The 18,406-nt window shown below is 36.3% G+C and overlaps 1 long non-coding RNA gene across 1 annotated transcript in view; it reads right to left on the bottom strand.

The window, feature by feature from the left end:
- Window positions 1-17,069, bottom strand: part of LOC110384771 (uncharacterized) — a 28,310-nt gene extending 11,241 nt beyond the window's left edge. The window contains exon 1 of the long non-coding RNA XR_002430174.3: window positions 16,989-17,069. This is a non-coding gene — a long non-coding RNA (uncharacterized LOC110384771). The remainder of the gene's footprint in view (window positions 1-16,988) is intronic.
- Between the last annotated feature and the right edge of the window lie 1,337 nt (window positions 17,070-18,406).

The following is an 18,406-nucleotide window of genomic DNA, read 5'->3' as shown; positions in this document are numbered from 1 at the left end:
AACAAAAATTGTAAAAAATGCTATTTTGGTGTATGTATATAATAATATGCATATGCATGTAGTAAAAAGTGGTTATTTAAATATTACAAACAGACACTCCAATTTTATTTATATATATAGATAGAAAGCATTAACAGTTTTGAAACACCAATTTCGTCACTTCTTATCGATGTATATAACTCATAACTATACCGTATTAAAATGTAAGTGTGATAGTAAAAAAGCATATTTAAAAAAAGTAAACGTATATATAATAAAAATGGCGCGAATAAATTCGGACGACGGCCGGCCTTCCTATCTTTTTGCGTCTTCAAAATAATTGTATAGATAACGGGGGACAAAGAAAGCCTCCCTCGCCCCCTTGCCCCCTCGGAGGGGGACATTTTTAACGTCTCCAGTCCCTCTTTGATCAGGCAAAATTTTGTTGGAACCCTCTTTTATTCTCTCAGAAAAAAAACGTTTGGAAATAAAACGTTCTAAAATAGTTTGTTTTCTCATTCACTCGTTGCGTGGGGGAGTGCTCTGAGGAATTGTTTGAGATGATTCCATCATCTCGTTTTTGCCATCGCACCGCCCGTCACCGGAGTAGAGTTCATCCATACTACCTGGAGCCATTGCGGTCATCCACAATGCGTTTCCAGAGATCTTTTTTGGAACGTACCATCCGGCTTTGGAATGAGCTCCCCTCTACGTAGTTTCCCGAGCGCTATGACATGTCCTTCTTCAAACGAGGCTTGTGGAGAGTATTAAACGGTAGGCAGCGGTTTGGCTCTGCCCCTGGCATTGCTGACGTCCATGGGCGACGGTAAACGCTCACCCTCAGGTGGCCCGTATGCCTATACGGCAATTAAAAATAAAATATTTTGGCCGCATCGTACTTACCAATTTGACGGAAGAGAATCATTGTGTAATGAAACAAAGTGTAATGGGACCCCGGTAACAATATTAATAACAGTTGGATCGTAAATTCGCTAATCATTCATTCATGCGATCAAAAATTAAACTTAAAAAATTTGTGAGTTCCGTTTTCGTAACGCAATATCGATCTTCCTTTTTTGTCGGTATCGATTTTTTTTGTTGGATTCATTCAACTTAATCGATTATTGTTATTCCGAATTTAAGAATCTCTGAAACACTACCCCGAAGCCCGCATAGTGAACTTGCGAATAAAATCAAAGTAACTAACATCTGACTATAAAAGATTTTAAAATAGTTGTATTGGTAAGACGCCGGTCGTTTCGAAGTCCGTCATTACCATTCCAATAAGGACGGGTTCTTGTTAGGGGCGTTGCAGACGAGAAACAAAATATAATTAAAAATGGGTAACTTTTACCGGAATTAATGTGATTCGAACGGTAAAGTTTTTATTTTTTATTGTTTAGATGGGTAGACGAGCTCACAGCCCACCTGGTGTTAAGTGGTTACTGGGGCCCATAGACATATACAACGTAAATGCGCCACCCACCTTGATATATAAGTTTTTAGGTCTCAGTATAGTTACAACGGCTACCCCACCCTTCAAACCGAAACGCATTACTGCTTCACGGCAGAAATAGGCGAAATAGGTGACTTGGTTTTATGACTTCAGATGAGCGGGACCGACTCACCTAAACTGAAGGTTATACATATGTTTATTGTTAAAAGCAACATGAATGTCAACTCAACACCCAGATTCAGGCATGAGTTCGAAGTCTCAATATAGTATAGTGACAGATGTGTGCGCAACGCTTATTTCTGCCCCGTAGCAATCGTGTGCTCCAACTTAAAAGCTGGAGAGGCAATCACCCTGGTTATAAGCTCTGGTGGTCACTTCACATCAGATGGGCTGCCGAGTCGACTGCCAATCTAATTAATAGAAACTCCTAATTTTTCTATAAAATTGGTTAATTTTGTTACATATATCTTTTTCATTGTTTGAAGTTTATCTTTTAATTTAACTATTTGAAGCAACAAAAGTTGCTTGTCTACTGCCGCACCAATTTCAGTTCCCGGGTAATGAAACTCGAATCGGCTCCCTTTTTTTACTCGAACGAAAGAGACGGACATATACGATTACAACGAGCAAGAAGGGGACGCCAAGCTGACCGCTCGTCGAATTTTAATTTTCTTACCATTTGAATCTTAATTTTTCGCGGGACTTATATTTTGTCTTTGTCTGACTTATGAGGGGTGCGAAGCTGTTTCTTTCTATTGGGTTTTTTTTTAGGGGCGCGGGGTGGCTCGGGGTGGATTGATGTTAATGCGTTTCTTTGACTTGGAGATGTCTTGTTTCGTTTTGTTTTCTTCTTAAACGAGAAGAAAGCTATTTTCTTTTGCGTCAAATCGTCTTCGTTTATAGCCGTTTCGGAATTTGAAATAGAGAATATTCGCCTTACAAGGACCCACCAGATTATAGAGAACAACAAAGGGACAAAAGTGCGCAGGATCTAAATGTTTTTATTTAGATCCGAAAACAAAAAGGGTCAGTGCAAACCTTCAATACTTCTTTGGTACTTCCGTAATTAGAATTTTTATATGGTGACTCAACACATACACGATAGAGACAAATGTCTTTAACGTAAAGGCTGAATTCGTGTGGGAATCAAAGGAAATCCGCTATATTATTGGAAGTATCACTAATACTTAAGTCAATGAGGCGGTATAGTAATTAAGTTATTCCGAGAGCATGTTTTCTTATTGCTTAGAGGGTAGAAAGAATTTTGAACCGAGATCTGGTGAATAGTCCTGATCCCAAGTAAAAGCCGGTTGGCGATAAACACTCAGAGAAAACTGCTATTGATTCTCCGATGAGTAGGTACATTTGTTGGCTTTTTTTTTATTGCCCTTGTAGGCAGACGAGCACATGGCCCACCTGATGGTGAGTGGTTACCGTCGCCCATGGACTTCAGCAATGCCAGGGGCAGGGCCAAGCCGCTGCCTACCAAATCTGTCTCTAAAGATAACCATGGGAAGAAACAGCGTGATGGTATTTTAGGCCACACGATCGAAGTTTCTAAACGCGCTTTGTCCGTTTGATGGATTTTTAAGGATTTTTATAAATTTGCTACCAGTTCTGGGGAGGTTTGTGTCATATTACCATCAACTAAAGATATGTCAATGCCAATGCCAATCAACATCTGTAACTGGCGGACGCTTCACAGACTTTTGGAGAGTCAATGATACTTCCTAATTTATTTATTTATTTATAACTTTTTATACTAGAAAGTATAAAGGCGGACTTAATGCCTATCATTCTCTAACAGTCTACCTTAGGGGAGTGCAGAGATGAAGCTTGGTAGGTGTAGTGCGAAGGTGATATTACTTAAACATATGTGTATATATAACATACATAATATTTATAGATACAAATACTAATAATTTAATAGCTAAAAAGAAAAAAAATGCAATAATAATGTAATATTAGAATCAAATAAAGATATAGATTTGTGTGTTTCTGTTTACAATATGTTCACCAAAACGTTAAATATCACAAATCACAAAAAACGGGGCTTACTTAGTGAGGTGCGGTATTTATTTGTATTTTATTAAAAATTCGAAACCGCATGTCACGGTAGCCATCATAGAAGAAAAGATGTTTGAACATCAATGAACAATCGGACCACTGGTCTGCCGAGCAATTTCATCCGATTGGTAGCAGATCTTCCCGCTGTCGTTTACCGCCAAAAATATATTTTCAAATACACTCATACAAAAATATATTTGTAAATTTTAAATCCATTTTGACATTATTTTTTTTATTGCTAGATGGGAGGACTAGCTCACGGCCCACCTGATGTTAAGTGGTTACCGGAGCCCATAGACATCTACAACGTAAATACTGCCACCCACCTTGAGATATGAGCTCTACGGTCTCAGTTACAACGGCTGCCCCACCCTTCAAACCGAAACGCATTACTGCTTCACGGCAGAAATAGGCAGGGTGGTGGTACCTACCCGTGCGGACTCACAAGACGTCCTACCACCAGTAATGTTAATTACAGTAAGTAAATCACATGTATTTATACACGATGCGTACTTTACCGAGGAATCTTCTAACTGCATTAATCATTCGCATTTGCTCCAAAACATTCGCAATTACAGAGCGTTTAAATATAAAAGCAGAAAATTTTAAGGTAATCCAAGGCCTGTACCTGTCCGGGGGAACATTATTTTTCTTGTAACAAGCTCCGTAGCTGCGCTCCTTAAATTAAAAACAATTATGGCCGACGAGGGAGGCGGGGGGGCGGACGAGATGAAAAATTAAGACAATCTAAACGAACCCTGACGATGTCCGCTAAAACCTACCTAGTTTGTTTCACGGAAATGTTTTGGTAGCGCTTTTGTTTTTCTTTAATGCGATCATAAAATTTGGATTGAACGATGATTCTATTTGGCGTTTAATTTGGGAATTCATTTAGGTAGGTAGGTTAGGTAGGGTAGGTACCACCGCCCTGCCTATTTCAGCCGTGAAGCAGTAAAGCGTTTTGGTTTGAAGGGCGGGGCAGCCGTTGTAACTATACTGAGATCTTAGAACTCATATCTCAAGGTGGGTGGCGGCGTTTACGTTGTAGATGTCTATGGGCTCCGTTAACCACTTAACACCGGGTGGTCCGTGAGCTTGTCCAGCCATATAAGCAATTAAAAAAAAGTAAAACGGGAATATTTAGAATTTAAACACGGAAAACTATGCCATATTGGCGCTTGAAGGTTTTCATGCATGTATGTGAGATAATTGGATATAACGATTTTTAGTATTAAGTACCTTCGTAATTTCCACTTACTATTGTTTTTACAAATCTCCACTAGGTATAATATTCTTTAACGAAGATTCTTAATATTCCTTTAGCTTAAGTACACGAAATGTCATTTACCTCTACCTACATAGATATTTCAAACGTCAAATGGCGTCTTGTAACAAAATGACTATTTATTTAGTACTAGAGCTCCCGCAGCAGTCGAAATTCGACTATAATTAATTGGAATTGTGAGTTTTGTACACTATTATGATTGTATTTTATACTTCTATAATCACAAATTTCGCCAAGACTACACTATAAAAAATATTAACAAAGACAAACAATATTTAATCTATTCTCAATTTGACAACTGACGTCAAGAACAAAAGTTTGACAATAAATAGTATGCATGCGTGTGTGCGTCAAATACATGGTATGTAGTGTGTGTAATGTTTTCTTTATTGATTTAATGTATCTGTTATGCATTATTTTAAAAAAAATATTAGCATTGTGCACTTCTTCTCTATATTCTCTATAAGTGTGGAAAATTTCATACTTCTCCGTCCGCGCAATTTTCGTAAAAAGGGATACAAAGTTTTTGCTTCACGTATTAATATATAGATTTTAAATTAATTGGAACAATTGTTTTTTTTTATTGCACTTTGAGAATAGTGATCAAGGATTGAGTATGCGAATAATGTTTGACTTAAAATAAATAAAAGTTACGGACCTCATAAATTTTAGTATTAAGATGTCTTAGTCTGGCTTCGTTCCAGAAGACAGGCTGCTGCCATCCGTTTCCGGTTTCAACCCTAAGAAATATGTTCTAGTTGTACGTTTATATTTCTTTGCTTTTGCTTCCACACGGGTCATTGAACTTAATACAGTCTAATACGGTACGAATATTTCTTTGTATGAGATTTAAATCTGTAACATAAAACAAGTTGGTATATATTACATCCTAATATAACTGTATTTATTATTTTCATATTATTTTTTTATTGCTTCGATGGGTGGACGAGCTTACAGCCCACCTGGTGTTAAGTGGTTGCCGGAGCCCATAGATATCTACAATGTAAATGCGCCACCTACCTTGAGATATAAGTTCTAAGATCTCAGTATAGTTACAACGGCTGCCCCATCCTTCAAAGCGAAACTCATTACTACTTCATAGCAGACATAGGCAGGGTGGTGGTACCTAACCGCGCGGACTCACAAGAGGTCCTACCACCAGTAAAAAAAACTGTATCTTCGGAACCTTGCTTAAAGGGACTCCTTTTAATATTATATTATATTTTTTAAGGTTTTTAGTTTTAGTCTCATTGTTCTAGTATACCACTTACTTAAGACAGAATATAACATAAAACATAACATGTTATATATATAGAACGTGGCATAGAATTTAATGCAATGAAACACAATTCTCAAACTGAAAAAACTATCACTAACATTTTCCGATACAATTAAAATTGCGCGAATAATATATTTTTAGAGGCAACAGGAATTTAGATATATAGGGGATATTAAAACACGTTACCTAAGGGTTGCAAAGTGAGACTCGAATTTTTACGAAGGGGTAGACACCCTATATTTATTTTTTTCGCTGTAGCGCAATTATTGTTGGTGCGGCAGCTGGAAATTGCTGTCCTCGACTTCTTATAAGATTATTTTGAGAACATATAGCCGTTTCTAACTCTAATAAGTATAAAACTGATAAGGAATTTAAAATATGGAATAACAATCATTATTTGCACACATCCTGGACTGTAAATGATTGTTTGAATTCATTTCATCATTATCCTGCCCTTCTCCCAGTCACCTGGGGTCGGTGCAACATATTTTCTCCTTCCATACTCTTCTATCATACACCATTTCTTCGCTCACTCCCCTCTTTCCCATATCGTCTTTCACACAATCCATCCATTTCTTCTTAGGTCTACCTCTTCCTCTATATCCTTCCACATTCATAGTTAACACTTTCTTAACAACCTCATTTTCATTTCGTCTCATCACATGTCCATACCATCCCAAACGCTCACTTCTCAGTTTCTCTGTCACAGGTGCCACTTTCAGACTTCCTCTAACATATTCATTCCGTATTCTATCCATTCTCGTTACTCCACACATCCATCGCAACATTCGCATCTCTGCTGCGTACAATCGCCTTTGCTTGAATTATTGTTAATCATTAAAAACTTTAATCCATATTATTTTCCCTACCTTATCTTTGGTAATCTTGGGGAAATTCCAACTAATCACGGACCGATAACTGAGCTCACGGGCTTAACTTGAGAGAATTGGTAATAGTGATCCTAGTAAAAGCAGTGCTTCGCTGAGTCTACCATCAGAACTAATCTATTCTTTTTTGTTTTTTAAAGTGATCCAAGAAGATTTTCAGTTATATATATTCTAATCTGTAATCTGAGAAGCTAATTGATTGTTGAAGTCTCGTTAGAAAATTAATACAGGGTCTAATAGGTGATGAAGGTTGATTTTTGCTTATTGATTCTGCTGAGAACATTAAAATAATCGATGACTCCATTTTCACTAAAACAACTAAATTAAGCGTGTTGTCTGGACAAATGAGAATGGAAATCTTTATAATATTAATTATTAAAAAATAGTTAAGATCTAAAACAATAGCCAGTTGGGTTTTTTTTAGATTCTCGCGAAATATTTATTATTTTCAAAGACAATTAGACGATTAGCTTGATTAGTGCAATATTCACTTGTCGAGGAATATCGAAGTCGTTGTGGCCTTAAGGATAAGACGTCCGGTACATTCGTAGTGATGCGAATGTACCGGTGTTCGAATCCCGCAAGCAGTTACCAATTTTTTCCAATGGAATACGTGTTTTACATACTCACGAACGACTTCCACTGTTAAGGAATAACATCGTGTAATAAAAACCAAACCCTCTAAAAATATAATTAGCGTTACAAGCAGTAAAGCTTTTCGGTTTGAAGGGTGAAGCCGTTGGACTATAAATCTGAGACTTAGAACCCATGTCTGAATATGGGTGGCGGCATTAACATAGCTGATGCTTATGGCCTCCTGTAACAACATAACACTAGATGAGTTCGCATATCCATTTTAACAATAAATAAATAAAACACCTGAATCGCTCGTGATCACGAAAACTGCCAATCAACAAACTGTCAACTGACTACGATTCGCATAATCTATATAATAATATTAATACGTAAAGCAAAAACTTTGTACCCCTTTTTATAAAAATTGCGCGGACGGAGGAGTATGAAAATTTCCACACTTATAGAGAATATAGAGAAGAAGTGCACAATGCTAATATTTTTTTAAAATAATGCGTAAAAAAAAACATTACATCAATAAAAAAAAACATTACCATATATTTGACACACACACGCATGCATACCTACTATTTGTTTATTGTCAAACTTTTATTATTGCTTATAGTCTGTGGTCAAATTGAGAATTGTTTGTCTTTATTAGTATTTGTCTAAAGTTTAGTCTTGGCGAAATCTGTGATTATACTCGTAGAAGAATAATAATAGTCTAGACAATAGAATCATAATAGTGTACAAACTTATAATTTCATTTAATTATAGTTGAATTTCGACTACGGGGGGACCACTAGTTAAAGGAAATACTTTGAGGGAGTTCATATAGAGTCCCATCTTTATTTCGCCGTAAAGTCGTGTTTTATGTAATTAGCACCACAGTTAAAACAATATAAATTTTATTGATGTAGCGGCATAAACAATTCTAGCTAATTATATTATATTAGTTGTTTAACACATTATAAATTATTTTTACGTTTTAAATATTTGGCGGTAAAAAGGTCTCGTGGCACAGACTATATTCTTTTTCCCACCTCTCGTGCGTTCCGGCTTACGCATCATAAAAAGGTGCATTCTTAAACGCCACAACTTTTAATAAATACGCACATATTAGTAATTACTGCCGATCGGTTTATATCTCAAACACAAACAAATTTTCAATTCAAAGATTCAATTCAATTCAAACTCCATTCAAAGATTCCAGCTAAAGATGTATAGAGGAACCAAATAATGCTTCAAATATTCCTTTTTTATATACCGGCAACCCCCCGCGCCTCCCGAGGTGGTAACAAAGTTTTCGCGCCCCTTTCGAACAGGGAGAAAAATAAATCTAAATTGGCCCAATCCTTTGAAATCCCTTACTTTTTCTGGCGCCATTTTCAAGAATAATTGCCGACCAACTTAAGAAGTATCCTCGTTGGGATTATCTCGGTTTTGGAAATTCAACACTATTTCAATTGGCGATGAGGTCGTATTCGCAATGAGTTCGGTTTTCATATTGAAAAATGTTAATTTCTCCCGATGTATTTCAAGTTAAAGTTCGTTTTATAGACTAATTTATACGGTTAACGCTTGAGTGAAATCAGTTCCATGATAAATTTTTGGAAGCAATTCTTTTATGAGGGATTTTTTTTTTGTTTTCTTTATATCGACGCTTGAAAGGAAAAAGTGACTAAGCGACAATAACTGATTTGTACATAAATGATAGGCAATAACCATATTCGATGCGCAAAAAAAATATATTTCTAGGTCTATTAAAATCATTTCAATCCTACAGCTACTAGCTAGATTCTACTACAGCTGGATTCCTTAAAATAAATTTTGTTTTCAGGTATTTCAACTTTAAATTAGTCTACTGTAAAGTTCACGCATTGTCGCTTAGTCACGTTTGCCTTTCAAGGCAAGGGAAATGATGGTTTTGCTATTAAGTATGTGCTGTGTTTAGTTGTGAGTGTGATAGTGGTTTAGGTAAAATTTCTGCTTTTTTTTCCATAGCAAGTTTGAAATGATATACCTTTACAATCACTCATCTTTATTGTATACCTCATAAAAAAAACATGTCTATTATTATACTAGTGTTAAGAATTCTTGTACGTGTTTGCATTTTAAGAGGCTTGAATAAATATTATTATTATTATTATCTTTTTCTCCACCTTATCCTATTAGGTGGGGTCGGCACAGCGAATTTTTCTATTCCATTCTCTTCTACCAGCCGTCATCTCAACACTCACTCCTCTCTCTCTCTCTCTCATATCGTCCGTTACAATCACAAAACACACAATTTTGGTTTTTGTTTTAATATTTACATTAAATTAGTAGTTGATTTAATCTAATTTCTCTATCTCGTAATTAAGAGTTTTTATTGACAGACCAACAGTGAAAGAAATTCGGAAAATTTAAAGTAATTTATTTTTAAGTCGTGTTTTAAGACATTGTAATGGGAAATGTTTGACGTCAGGTGCTATATTACTTTATGTTGTCATTAAGTACTTTATGTTTTCTTTTTATTACTTAGTTGGATGGACGAACTCACAACACGCTCGATGTTAAGTGGTAACCGGAGCCCATGGGCCTCAACAACGTAAATGCCGTCATCTTGCGACATTCGTTTGAAATCCGGTTTTACAGTACAATGACTGCCCCAAACCGAAACGCATTACTGCTTCATGGCAGAAATAGGTAAGGCAGTGGTACCTACCCATGCGGATTCACAAGAGGTCCTACCACCCGTAATTACGTAAATCATAATTTTGCGGGCTTGATTTCTACGCTACGCTAATCCACCTAGTGCAGTCAAAATCCCAATGAAACTATAAGCTGGTACATTTTATATCAAGGCCATATACGTCCATCAGTTCTCCTAGGAGCTAATCACAAAGTATCGGGATATATAATATGTAGTAGTTAACTGAAAAATTAGTTCAATCAGAAAGTTTCCGCGCGTTCTCTCGCCCGGAAGTGACGTAATGGACGGGTTCCTGCAAAGACAGGATGCGTGCGACCGGATGCTCTGCTATGTGAGGTTCAGAGAACTAAACAGATTTCAGAAAATTATTTTAGTTGCATACCGTCAATAAAAGACATCGGACGCGCTGCTATCAATCTCTGTGACTAATCTTTCAGCCCTTAATTAACGTCTCATTCATTGAAGTCATCTTTTAACCCATAGACACAGCCCACTGAGTTTCTCGCCGGATCTTCTCAGTGGGTCACGTTTCCGATCCGGTGGTAGATTCTGCGAAGCACTGCTCTTGCTAGGCCCAGTGTTAGCAACACTCCGGTTTGAGCCCCGTGAGCTCACTTACATGTTAGGGTGAAGCTGAAATGGCCTCTCAAGGCTATCAGCATAGGTAGGATAAAAAAAAAGAACTCATCTTGGCCTAAAGGATAAGACGCCCGGTACATTCGTATCGAGCAATGCGACTGTGCCGGTGTTCAAATCCCGCAACCGGGTACCAATTTTTCTAATGAAATACGTACTCGCCAAATGTTCACGATTGACTTCCACGGTCAAGGAATAACGTTGTGTAATAAAAATTAAACACGAAAAATTGTAATTAGCGTAATTACTGGTGTTAGGACGTCCTGGGAATCTGCACGGCTAGGTACCACCGCGATGCCTATTTCTGCCGTGAAGCAGTAATACGTTTCAACTTGAAGGCAGCCGTTGTACTGCTAAAACTGAAACCTTAGAACCCTTGTCCATCTTATCTTGTGTATCTAAAATGATCTTTGTGAGAAATAGTTTAAAAAACTTTATAGCGCAAATTGAAAATAATAATATACCGATCCGCAATCACATAATCTCATGTAACTTATCGGAATAATTTGTAAATTAAGTTACTTAATTTTTGGTGAATTTGATTGATTGAGTTTTTCTTTTTCTGTTTAATATTGTTTTACAGCAACTACTCTACAAGGCGGTTCGTCTCAATTCTTTTTTCAGCCATACATATTTGAATTATCATTTGCACTACGAGCACACTGAAATCCATGTAGTGTCGACTTATACGAACGCCAAACCCATATAATAATATGTATTAGTTAAATGTAGTCGTTTTATGAGGTATGTCGTTATTAGCAATGTCGGATAAAGCAATATTTTTAATAAAGCGGTCGTATAGCATTCAGCCGGGACCTTTGTTCTAGGTTGTTATAACCGGCATGTTGTTCTAAACGATGTCGCAGTAAACGGTTTTGACTGTAGTCTCATAATTAATACTTGCAGAGAATAATCTATACTAATACATAAATCTACAGTGGTTTTTACGGATGTTCCGTTATAACTACTGAACCATGCATCCGATTGACTTGAAACTTGCTATCCATGTAGAAAATACACGTACTTAATCGATAGGCTAATATTTATATGAGTGTTGGACTCCCTTCACCAGTTGCGGGGCCGTTGATGATGAGAATCTTTGTAGGGGTGAGAAATTATAATGTTAATTTTAAATGCCCAGCGAAGCGGACGGGTACATCTAGTTAGCTTATAAAACAATCTAGAGTCTTCTGAACATAGAAAAATCTAAGTAAGTCTAACAGACGAATTATAATTTGCGTAATCACTGGTGGTAGGACCTCTTGTGAGTCCGCACGGGTAGGTACCACCACCCCGCCTATTTCTGCCGTGAAGCAGTAATGCGTTTCGGTTTGAAGGGTGGGGTAGCCGATGTAACTATACTGAGACCTTAGAACTTATATCTCAAGGTGGGTGGCGCATTTACGTTGTAGGTGTCTATGGGCTCCAGTAACCACTTAACACCAGGTGGGCTGTGAGCTCGTCCACCCATCTAAGCAATAAAAAAAAAAACGAATTATGATTTAAATCAAAACAGAAACGAAAACAAATTGAAAGCTTAAAAAAAATTCTAAGTAATTTTGAAAGCGCATCATCCATTACGGTCGCGGTGAACTTTTTCGTAGTTTTTTTTCACTTAAAAACAACTTAAAACCGTACTTGGACTGTTTTAACGGATCGCGCCAACTTAAAGTTCGACTTGAAAAATTTCTCCCCAGACACTACGTAAATTAAAAAGTTGGTAACACTTTCGCTCGTGTAACTTTTTAGTTTCTCCTTTTTCTTTTTAATTGTATAAATGAATATCTGTTGCTTATACGTATTCTGAATTGGTAGACACATCAAAAAAGTCTTCCAATCTTTCTTGAAACATAAGGTTAAAATCTCATCGCTTTTGGCTTTGGCCTACCCTTCAAAACCAGACACCACTCTATTATCTATATTATTATATTAATACGTGAAGCAAAAACTTTGTATCCCTTTTTACGAAAATTGCGCGGACGGAGGAGTATGAAATTTTCCACACTTATAGAGGATATAGAGAAGAAGTGCACAATGCTAATATTTTTTTAAAATAATGCATAAAAGATACATTAAATCAATAAAGAAAACATTACACACACTACATACCATGTATTTGACGCACACACGCATGCATAATATTTATTGTCAAACTTTTGTTTGTTTTGACGTCTGTTGTCAAATTGAGAATAGATTAAATATTGTTTATCTTTGTTAATATTTTTTATAGCGTAGTCTTGGCGAAATTTGTGATTATAGAAGTATAAAATACAATCATAATAAAATTACAATTCCAATTAATTATAGTTGAATTTCGACTACTGCGGTACCTCTAGTACATCATAATTTGGCATTAAAAAAGAATACCACTGGAATATTTCTCTACTATTTATTCGAATCTTAATCGAAATAACGTAATTACGTAAAAACCATAAAAGTCCTTCCGATCACCTCCACGGATCATAATAACTTCGTAAACAATCTAAATCTCAGTAACACAACGCCCCGACCCTACACAAGACAGATATTATTGAACAAAAATCCAATTAAAAATGAGATAATATCCAAAACAACTTCGCGAGTTTTAAGCTTCGAAGCTTCGCATTTAAATCTTCTAAAATCTACTCTGTCGCTCGTTACGGAGAGATAAAATTTAAATTGCAAAACGACGCTTCCTCTTCGAAAGAAAAAAAAAACGCTAACTAAAAAGTACGCTAACATCTCGAGATGGAGGGTGGAGGTGTTGCCAGTAATTAAAAAGATGTATTCCAATTTATAGGGAAATTTGAGTGTACATACATTACAAATAGTAGTTACGTTTTTTAGATGGCTACTACACGTAGAGTACTCAACATAGAGCCGTAATTAAAATAAAAATAATATGTGAATGTTTAAAACAAAGAACTTTTACTCATGTCATTGTTTTAACTTAAACAGATTTGGATTACAATTTGGAGAACTATTTTATTTAGATCGGTTTCCACGAAGTACAACTATTATAAAGTAATAATTTATCACTTTACTATTACAGCACGACTGTATGACAGTGAAGCGTGAATTTTTTTTTTTTTTTTTTAAACACAGCAATACTAAATTACCGTTTGCCGCCCTTTTATTTTTATCGAACGTTTCTTCATCGAACCTTCTAGAACTCTCTCGTTAATATTTCAACTTTCGAAGAAGTTCCAATGTTCAATTGTTTCTAATGTGTTTTTGTATTATCTACTGCGTCTTTACTATGAACATTATTTGAAATTAAAACTGTTTTTACGATTTAATTTCCCTTGTATTTATTTGTTTATTTATTTGTTCTTTTTGATGTTTTTATTATTATGCAGTTTACACGGTAGCGTTTTACTAACGTGTTTTGCGTCGACACTTGAATCATGAGCTATATATGTGTGGCGGGTAGCCATCATACAACGCAAGATAATTGATAGATGCCTGAATCTCGCTTACAGCATTTTCAAGATAAAGCGCATATATACAAGTTCCGAAAACAACATTGGGACCGTCGGTCTGCCGAGCAATATCACCCGCTCGGTGGAAGATCTTCCTTTCGTCGTATATCTCCCCAAATATGCTACTATTTATCTAGTAATAAAAAAATAAAGTAAAAATAGTAAAAATATCTCGATTTTTTCGTTTCATTTCACACAGAATGAACTAATACTCGTAGTAATCTTTACACATATTAATGGTATCTTACTGTTTATGTTTTTACAGTTTCACTACTTCGATATAAAAAATATTCGCATCTGCTATCCACCACTTAACATTTCAATTGCACACCGAAGGATTAGCCTTTATAATTGAATATAAAAAATGAAAAACAACAGCGTTTATCCGATTATCGTCCTTATTTACGTGTCTTGTATTGAGCTATGTTTTTAACTGAACAAATGGGGGTCGTTAAAGAGTAAATTGCTTTGGAAAAGTTCGCCGGAGCGCCCATCGCTCTGACACCTTGAAAAATTTGCCTCTGGAAACTTGCTCAAAACTAAACACCGCTACGCTTTTACGTTACGTAGATTTTATAGGATTTAAGGACTTTGTGTTTCGCGTCGATGGATGCCGCTTAACTTTTTCTTTTAATAGCTTAGATGGGTGGACGAGCTCACAGTCCACCTGGTGTTAAATGGTTACTGGAGCCCGTAGACATCTACAGCGTAAATGCGCCACCCACCTTGAGATATAAGTTCTTAGGTCTCAGTATAGTTACAACGGCCGCCCCACCCTTCAAAGCGAAACGCATTGCAGCTTCGCAGAAATAGGCAGGGTGGTGGTACCTACCCGTGCGGACTCTCAAGAGGTCCTACCAGCAGTCACTTCACACTACACTACAACGATAACTTAGTACGAAATAAGTAATTATTATAAACTAGCTGACCCGGCAGACTTCGTAGTGCCTCAATCGATAAATAAAATAACTTAAAACAAACAAAAGGTATCCGTCCGACGGGGGACACATCACAGGAAAAACAAAATTGTTATTTTTATTTAATTCCGAGCATTTTCATATTTGTCTACCTTTTAAACCTTATCTGGACTTCCACAAATAATTCAAGACCTAAATTAGCCAAATCGGTCCAGCCGTTCTCGAGTTTTAGCGAGACTAACGAACAGCAATTCATTTTTGTATATACAGATTTTAGTTTAAAAAAAAGTACTTCGATATTATGTCGCGCGAATACGCAAGAGTCAATGCCAATTAATTTGAAACATATTTTAGATTATTCCCTTCCATTTTTAAATTCAAATTAAGAAACGAAAAATCGCTCGCTCGTAATTTCTCAAGAAAGTCCATCAAAACTTCCGACGAACGCACAAATATAATTATTACTTTGATGTAAAGAGAGAAAAACCGAACTGATAACTCGACTGGGGGAGAAGTAGAGGCGGAATTGATTTTATTTGTGAGAAGACACGATTTTTTGATTAGCGCCCCTCCATCTTAACAAGTGTTTTGAGAGAGGACCGCCGGAATAAAATGGAGTAGGTATCTCAAATAAAGACGGTCGTTTTATTTCGGTTTTGTATTCAGAAAGATTTTACGAAATTCGATTTTATTTTATTGTCGCTTGCTTTAGTGGACGCTGAAATGCGGTGTTGAATGGCTTGTGGAGTCCATAGACATCAACAAAATGTCGTCGACCTTGACATGTGAATACAAAGGTCTACAGTGTCTACAGTAGAACGGCTCCGCGGTAGAAATAAGCTAGGTTAAGTTCAGGTTTAATTTGTTATAATACGTTTTGAAAACTTTAGAATTTACTTGTACGTTGAAAACTAACTAAAGTAAACTAAAGAATATTTTTTAAACAACCGTCACTTTTTCTAGATAATTATTTATTAAAATTTACTTTTCTTAATTCAATATACCTACTAGCTCTGCGATTAATAATACCTCTTAAATCGAATTCTATCGGGTCGATGAACCCTCGTTATAAGTTAATATTTAAACTTAATAATCTAAATTTAAAATACAAAACAACAAAAACACATTCAAATTCGGAACATCAATAAAAACTCCTAAAAAGTAATCCGTCAATAATTTTTAAGAAGACGGGCGCCATTTTCGCCTCCCCCACCCACGGAGCGGCCCCAAGACGCCTACAACAGAAAAAGCTTTTGAATTTCGAACAAAAATGTCTGCTTCCACCAATGAGCGGTCTCCCGTGACGGATAAAAATATAATCGATAAAATAGGGTCGCGAGGGTGGTGAAAAAATACGGGTGCCTTACTACAGGCCGGTTAGAATGATTTAGTTCGTTTTTTTTTGGAAGAATTTAAATGATTCTTATTTTGAAATTTAGGATAAATGCCTAAGGGATTATTTATTTTGAGAATTAATAAGTTTTTAAAATTCGAATATAATATAATAGTGAATTTTTTTATTTTATTTGTTACTTATCTATGTGAAAGTTTTTTTCATTTTTATGTAGCTTATTTCACTGTTTTATATTGGAAATGAACTGTTATAACGGTTTCCTGTTTAGTTTTAATTATTTTATATTGACACTAATACTAATTTTACCGGGAACATTATTTTTTATATAGAGAGTAACTTTTTCTGATATGATTGCCGATTAAGAATACTATTGAAATTTCTAAATATTTTTCTACATACCTGTAAGCTTGTTTAACTAAACTTTCGCACTTAGAGGCTCAGAAAAGCTCACCTGAACACAACGACTGTAATAGAACAACTGAACATTTAAAGGTCGGTCAAAAAGCTGTCTTACCGGTTATCTTACCCCTTGAAAGCTAAAAAGGACGAAGGGAGCCGGACAAATGATTTATAAAAAAAAAAAAAGAGTTAATAATAACCCATTATAATATTTGGACCTATTTAAGTATCCGATGGTTCGTCTATTGTGATTCGAAACTGGCCTGACCGGTTTTCGGCGGTTATTTGCTAGTGATGGGACACTGTCGATAGAACAAGTTATTGTTGATTTTTCTGTTGAGTGTTGTTAGGCTTATAATTGAATTTCCTTTAAATTTGAAACACGTGTTGAGCAAGTGAGAATGAGTTTTTGTTTTTTAATGAATGTATCTTTGGGGAAAAAAAGTGTGTTTATGTGATTTTTTTCCAACAATTTATCTTTACGTTTAATTGGAAGAAAAAAACACAAGTTTTTTTATAGCCAGTAATTTAGTGTGCTTAGAGCGAGTTTTTTAACGTTCTCGACAGCGTTAAAGTTAACTCGAATTTGTATGTTGGAACAGCGCCCCTAGCGCCAATTGTAGTCAAACAAACTTTCTTCTCAGTTTTGAACGTGAACATTGAACGTTAAAAAACTCGCTCTAAGCACACTGGTCGCCCTGTACACACTTAGCGACGAATGTGGATAGTGAGATAACGACCGTCGAACCGTCGACCGGGCAAGCACAAGACAGGGTGAGGTGGAGACAACTTGTGAGGATTCTATGTACCAGCAGATTACCCTAGGACTAGACTACAACGTGAACACGAACGTTTCCAAATGATTCTTGTTCAATTGATAGTTGTCTGGAAGAGATCGCTCTTAGCGATAAGACCGATAATTGTATTTATTTAATGTGTCGCATTGTTTTTTTTGGTGTACAATAAAAAATACTCTCTCTCTCCATCTGAACATTTAGTTAAGAAGCAAAACATATTTATTACATAGTAAAAATTGCCTACACAGCCTATAATATAAGTGTTGGTGACGTGTGTAAATGACAGCACTATCAGTTAAGACTATTGACAGCGTTATCTATTACTAAAAATACGCCAACATTTAGTTATTAAACAAAACATATTGATAACATAGCAATTGCCTACACAGCCTATTAAAATTGGCGATGAGTGTAAATGACAACACTATCAGCTAAGACTATCGACAGAGCTGTGTTCCCAGCTCTATCCCGCCGGACTGGGGTGTCAAAGAGCGACAATTAAAAGGCCGGTATCGTCCTGACGGACAATGGCGCTGATTTGCATTCCGGCCTGACCGGTTCTCACGGGCGCACCCGGCCCAGACATGTGTCTTCGCCGCACGGTAACGCGGACTGGCCTGC

This window comes from Bombyx mori, chromosome 27, assembly GCF_030269925.1.
Source record: "Bombyx mori chromosome 27, ASM3026992v2".
In the NCBI taxonomy this organism is placed as follows: Eukaryota; Metazoa; Arthropoda; class Insecta; order Lepidoptera; family Bombycidae; genus Bombyx; species Bombyx mori.
Note: the sequence above shows the minus strand (reverse complement) of the source record. Positions and strands in the feature narration are given on the sequence as shown.